The sequence below is a fragment of the Zingiber officinale genome, chromosome 9B, assembly GCF_018446385.1.
Source record: "Zingiber officinale cultivar Zhangliang chromosome 9B, Zo_v1.1, whole genome shotgun sequence".
Taxonomy (NCBI): domain Eukaryota; kingdom Viridiplantae; phylum Streptophyta; class Magnoliopsida; order Zingiberales; family Zingiberaceae; genus Zingiber; species Zingiber officinale.
The window spans coordinates 107602243-107608041 of record NC_056003.1 but is presented as its reverse complement, the minus strand read 5'-3'; positions in this window follow the sequence as shown (position 1 = coordinate 107608041).

The window sequence follows — 5799 nt, the reverse complement described above, 5'->3', positions numbered from 1 at the left end:
GATGAGATGTTTTCTAGTCCAACAAATGATGATTTTTTTACTCGTGGAAATGGTATCAGATTCTAAATGATGCTAAGTACGTGGCACGATAGCACAGGCTCGGAGGTTGGCAGCGTGGGATTTGAGGCTTGAGGGCTCAAGGAGGCAGAGCACGAAAGTGAGTGCTCGGAGGCAGGAAGGCTTCGGGAGGTGAAGCAGGACAACATGACCATGAGGAATTGAAGGCGGAAGGGTTCCAGGAGGCGAAGCATGATAGCATGGCAGCGCGGCAGTGGAAGGGGTAGTGGCAGTGATAGGAGGCAGTAGCTGCGGCAGCAGTGACAGGAGGCGGTGACAGCAGTGATAGAAGGCGGAGACTGCAGTGATAGTGAGGCGGCGACAGTGACAACAAGGCAACATCGATATCGCGGCGACAATTGTGCCGATATCGAGGTGGCGACAATAGGAGGCAGTAATTGTTGCGATAGTGAGGCAGCAGCAGTGACGACGACAAGGAGGTGATAGCAACAGCGATAGGAGGGGTGACTACAGTGATATCTAGGCGGAAACATGTGGCGGCGACTGAGGTGATAGCAAGGCTGCAGTGACAGCAAGGCGGTGATAGCAGTGATAGGAGGCGGTGGTTGTGATGATATCAAGGCTGCAACAACGATGACAGGGGTGGTGACTACGGTGATAGCGAGGCGGCAATAGAGCAACAGGAGGCGGCGATATTAGTGAGGCAGCAACGACAACGAGGCAGCAGTAGCGGCGACAGCAAGAAGGCGGTAGCAGCAATAGGAGGAGGCGATAGTGTTGGTAGTGGGACCATGGCCATAATGAGAGGACAGGAGAGATTAAGAAGGCGGTGTGAGGAAGGGATATGATCTAGGGTTTTGGCCAGAGATAAGCCGGATCGCGTCAAGGAGAGGAGATCGGGGGAGGGAGAGGGAGGTGGAGGCATCACCGCCGGCATAGGTGGCAGCGTTGGAGATGAGGAAGTTGCCTAGACGAAGGGGAAAAGGAGCGATATGTGAGCTTGGACCAGGGGTAGTGATTGGAGGGGGAGCGAACCGGAGGCGGCTAATGAGAATCTCGAGGGAGGAAGAGCGTGATAGGGGCGAGTGGCTGGCAGCCGAGTGTGAGGGAGGAGAGGCATGTGATGGCATGAGGGTGCAAGGGTGGAAACTACAAGGGTCCGTCAATGGAGATCATGGTGGCGGTGACGGTAGCATCGTTCCTAGCCCGAGAGAGAGAGAGAGAGAGAGAGAGAGAGAGAGAGAGAGAGAGAGAGCCCACTAAAAAAGTGATGCCCTCCTTTTGTCGTAAAAAATCCTAAAAGGGGGAAGTTGTAAAACCCCAAAATGTCATTGTCCATGTGAAGCCCTCTTTCTACTTATCACATTATAAGTCTCTCCCTCAAGTATAGTCGAAGGAGGCGTGAGTCCGGCTGACTGGACTATTGTATTGTGATGAAATGAGTTTGTCACATTGACATTCCTTCAGGATTTATCCATCCGGTGTTGAGTGTAGAAACTCCGCGTGAGGGAGTGAAGGGTTTTTGGATGATTGTGCAAGAAATTTCCAATTGAGAAGTCGGTAAGAAAGTTTTTGGGCCTGTCGTAAGGCTGTATCACCTCTGATTAAGGAGTTGGGGAATGACTCACCGAGCCTGTCATACGATTAAATCGCTTCCTACTAAGATGTTGGGGGAGGATTTTCGAGCCTATCGTAAGGCAATTAGAGTCTGTCATAAGGTTAATCTTATTAGGACTTGTGCGAACTAGAGGAGGGGGGGGGGGGGGGGGGTGAATAACTTCGATTGCTTCTCAACTTTGTTTTATGTTCAACAAAGAATTATATAATAAGAATGACAAAATATACAAGAATATGAAGGTTAACAAACTTTACATATGAGATTTTTGCTTGTTGCTTTGGCAGCCTTTTAATGGTGGCAAAAGGCGATAACGCTTACCCTAGGTGTCACTTATAACCTGTCCCTAGGTTATATGAAGGGACGTAAAACACAGGTGACTACTAACTTGATATAGTGACCAGTGCATGGGGGAGGGCTGGAATCTGGTTACTAGTTAGGAATTGATCCTCATACCTCATGGTGGCAACACACCATGCACTAGCCAATTACCAGTCCCAGGGGAAATGCCTCTTGATGGTTAAAAATGCAGCAACACTTAACCTCTAAGCCCTTGAGAATTGGCGGCTTGAAATCTCCACAAAACCCCCTTTTCTAGAGTTACTTTTGGGATGAAAGACGCTTTCCAATCGATTGGTCTTACCCTCAATCAATTGTCACATCAAATCTGATCATTCAAAGCTGTAGAACGACTCTATTTCGCCCGACCAATCAATTACTAGGTTCCAATCAATTGTCTCAATCGATTCTGAAGGCTTCTATTCTCGCAAGAAAGCATGCCAATTGATTAGGCCAGTCGATTGACAAGGCTGAATCAATTAGGCTAATCGATTCGGCAGACTTCTGTTTCCTCGTGAAACTTCTTCCCTTAATCGATTGCCTTAAGCCCAATTGATTGTAATGGATTGCTTTAATCGATTCTAGGCCCTACTGTGTTCCTGAAAAAACTCTCAATTGATTGCTTTGGGACAATTGATTATAACAATCGATTGTCCAACCCTTAACTCTGAATTTGAGTTTAGGGTTCACCAATTGATTTCTATCTCTCACCAATCGATTGGTAATCCTAAATTCAATCCTTTCAAGGCTGAATTCACGTCTTTCTTGGTATCCAATTGACCTCAACCTATGAGGACTTCCTTTGCCTCGTTGTCTAGCATCTAGTCTGTTAGTTAGTCCTAGAAAAACGTACCGGTTCCACTGTACAAAATTTTTTGTACAAGTGTCAAACCTTTCCTTAAATAACCTATTGTGTTCTTTAGAAGTTAAATTAGGAATCGCAGACGGAACTTAACATCATTGATCCAAATTTAACTTATCTGTTCTTAATGGTTTAGATTTGAATCGCAAGCGGAACTTAACACTATTGATTCAAAACCACCTATGTTATTAATTCCATTAAATATTAATTTCTAAAATTGACTTCCAGGACTGCATGACGAGGCACATGACCTTCTTGGATATGGGAGCAACCACCACCGCCTAGACAAAGCCTTTTAAGGAAAGCTAATATTTAATTTCCTTAAATAACTCTAGGTTAACCAAAAAGAACAATCGAATCACAAATTCAAAAACAAAGAAAACACAAATTCGAAAAACTAATTCGAAATACTAGATCTAATTGCCTCTTATGTTTGGAATTCTTACAAAGAAATAAACTAGCATGATGCGAAAAATAAATACTAGTAATACCTTTCTTTGTGAACTTTAATGACCTCTTGATCTTCTACCGTATTCCTCTTCTAACCTCGGATGTTGTGTGGGCAACGATCTTCCGAGATGAGAACCACCAAACACCTTCTTCTTCCTCCTAAGTTTCGGCCACCAAGAGTCCTCCTTGATGGAGAGGTTCGGCCACCACCAATGCTCCAAGGGATGCTAGAGACTAGGCTTCCTTTCTCTCCTTCTTCTCCTTGCTTGATCCGACCACCAAGAGTAACTCCACCAATGAAGAAGTTTTGGCCACAATAAGGAGAGGAGAGAAAAAGAAGAGGCCGGCCACACCCAAGGAGAAAAAGAGAGGAGAAAAATAGAATAGAGTCGTTACCCATAAAGACACCTCTACTCCCTCTTTTATAATCCTTGGTCTTGGCAAATAAGGAAATTTAAATAAAAACTTCCTTAATTCTTTTTCCATGAAAAATAAAAATTTAATTAATTAAAATCAAATTTATTTTTTCAATTACAATGGTCGGTCACCTCTTAAGCTATAAACAAGGAGAGTTTTAATTATAATAAGAATTAAAACTTCCTAATTTGTCTCCGGAAATTTATAAAAAAATTTCTCCAATAATTTTTCCCTTCATAGTGATTTGTAAAAAAGAAAATTTTATAAATTAAAATCTTTCTTTTAAACATGTGGATGATTTCCAAAAAGGAAAGTTATCTCTAAAAATTAAAATCTCCTTTTAATCTAAAAATAAGGAAAGATATCAAATCTTTTCTTAATATTTTGTAGAAACTAATAAAAGAGAATATTTAATTTTTAAACTCTCTTTTAAATCATGAACATGGTTTAAAAAGGAAAGTTTTCTCAAAATTAAAATCTACCTTTCAATCTACAAATAAGGAAAGATTTCAAATCTTTTCTTAATCTTTTGTAGAAAGCTATAAAAGGAAAGATTTAAATTTTAAACTCTCTTTTAAAACCATGGAATCCACATAAGAAAAAGTTTAAAAAATAAAATTACTTTTTATTTTAATAGGGCCGACCACCTAAGCTTGGAAGCTAGGGCCGACCACCTCATGAATCCATGAACCATGCCTTTGGCCGACCCTAGCTTGGACTCCAAGCTAGCTTGGCCGACCCCTATAGGATGGGTAAAAGGTGGGTATAGGTGGATATAGTACTCTATAATTAAGAGGCTACGATAGGGACCGAGAGGAGGAATTTGTTTTTGGTCTCCCGATGAAATTAAGCATCCCGTGTTCGCCCCGAACACATAACTTAATTTCATCAATAATAATTCATTCCACTAAAGAACTATTATTAAACTACCGCACCAATCCCAAATTATATTTTGGGATCCTTCTTATTATGAGTGTGTTAGTCTCCCTGTGTTTAAGATAATGAATGCACATTAATTAAATGAGTTACTGACAACTCACTTAATTAATATCTTAGTCCAAGAGTAGTACCACTCATCCTTATCATCATGTCGGACTAAGTCCACCTGCAGGATTTAACATGACAATCCTTATGAGCTCCTCTTGGGGTCATTCTCAACCTAGATTACTAGGACACAGTTTCCTTCTATAATCAACAACACACACTATAAGTAATATCATTTCCCAACTTATCGGGTGTAACATCCCAAATTTCCTTGTTTTGAGTCCTAAAAGTGCTTATAAATATTTAGAAATGGTTTAGAAATATTCTAGAGATTTTTAGAGTATTTTTATAGAATTTTCGGAGGTCGTTTGATATTTTTACCAAAAGAAATAAAGTTGCGGCAAAAATTGTCAAGCCTAGATTCAACCCCGGAACCTCTTAGTAAGCAAAGTCTTAAGAATGTCAGGATAGCCAGGTGCCCCAGCAGGGGTATGCTGAAAGAAAAGAGAGCAGAATAATTTTATGCAGAGAAAAGTTAATAAATACCCTTAGGTATAAATAGAAGAACTTAAGTGAAATAAGAGGATTCTCGACCTAATTCCTCCTCTTTCTTTTGTGCGCCGAATTTCTCCTGGGTTTGGGCGAAAAACAAAAGAAGCCTAGGGCTTCTTGTGGTGGTCGGCTAGGACAAGTTTTGAGGGAGCTTTTGGATATTTTCTGACTCGTCTTGACGAGAGGAACGCGTGGATGTAAGCAAAGCGCGAGGATCTCAAGTTTCACCCGAATCCTAGAGAGTTTTCGCGTTAGTAAGTTCAAGATAATACGGTAAGTACTGCTCACCTGCAGTAAGAGGTGTTTTCCGTTGATTTCTCGTCGTAGAAATATTATATGTGCAGATTTCTTTTGTGTTCTATGCATGATTGTGTGTTACCTAGTTAGTTTCACTTATAGATGCATATGTAAAAAATACCCTATCAGTATTTTGAGTTTAAGAAAAGTATAAGAAAGATAAAGAAAAGAAAGAAAAAGGCCAAGGCCTTAAGTAGATCCCAAAGTCAAGACTTTAGGGATTTTGGCACACAAGGTGCTTGTTAAAATGTCAAGGCATTTAAAG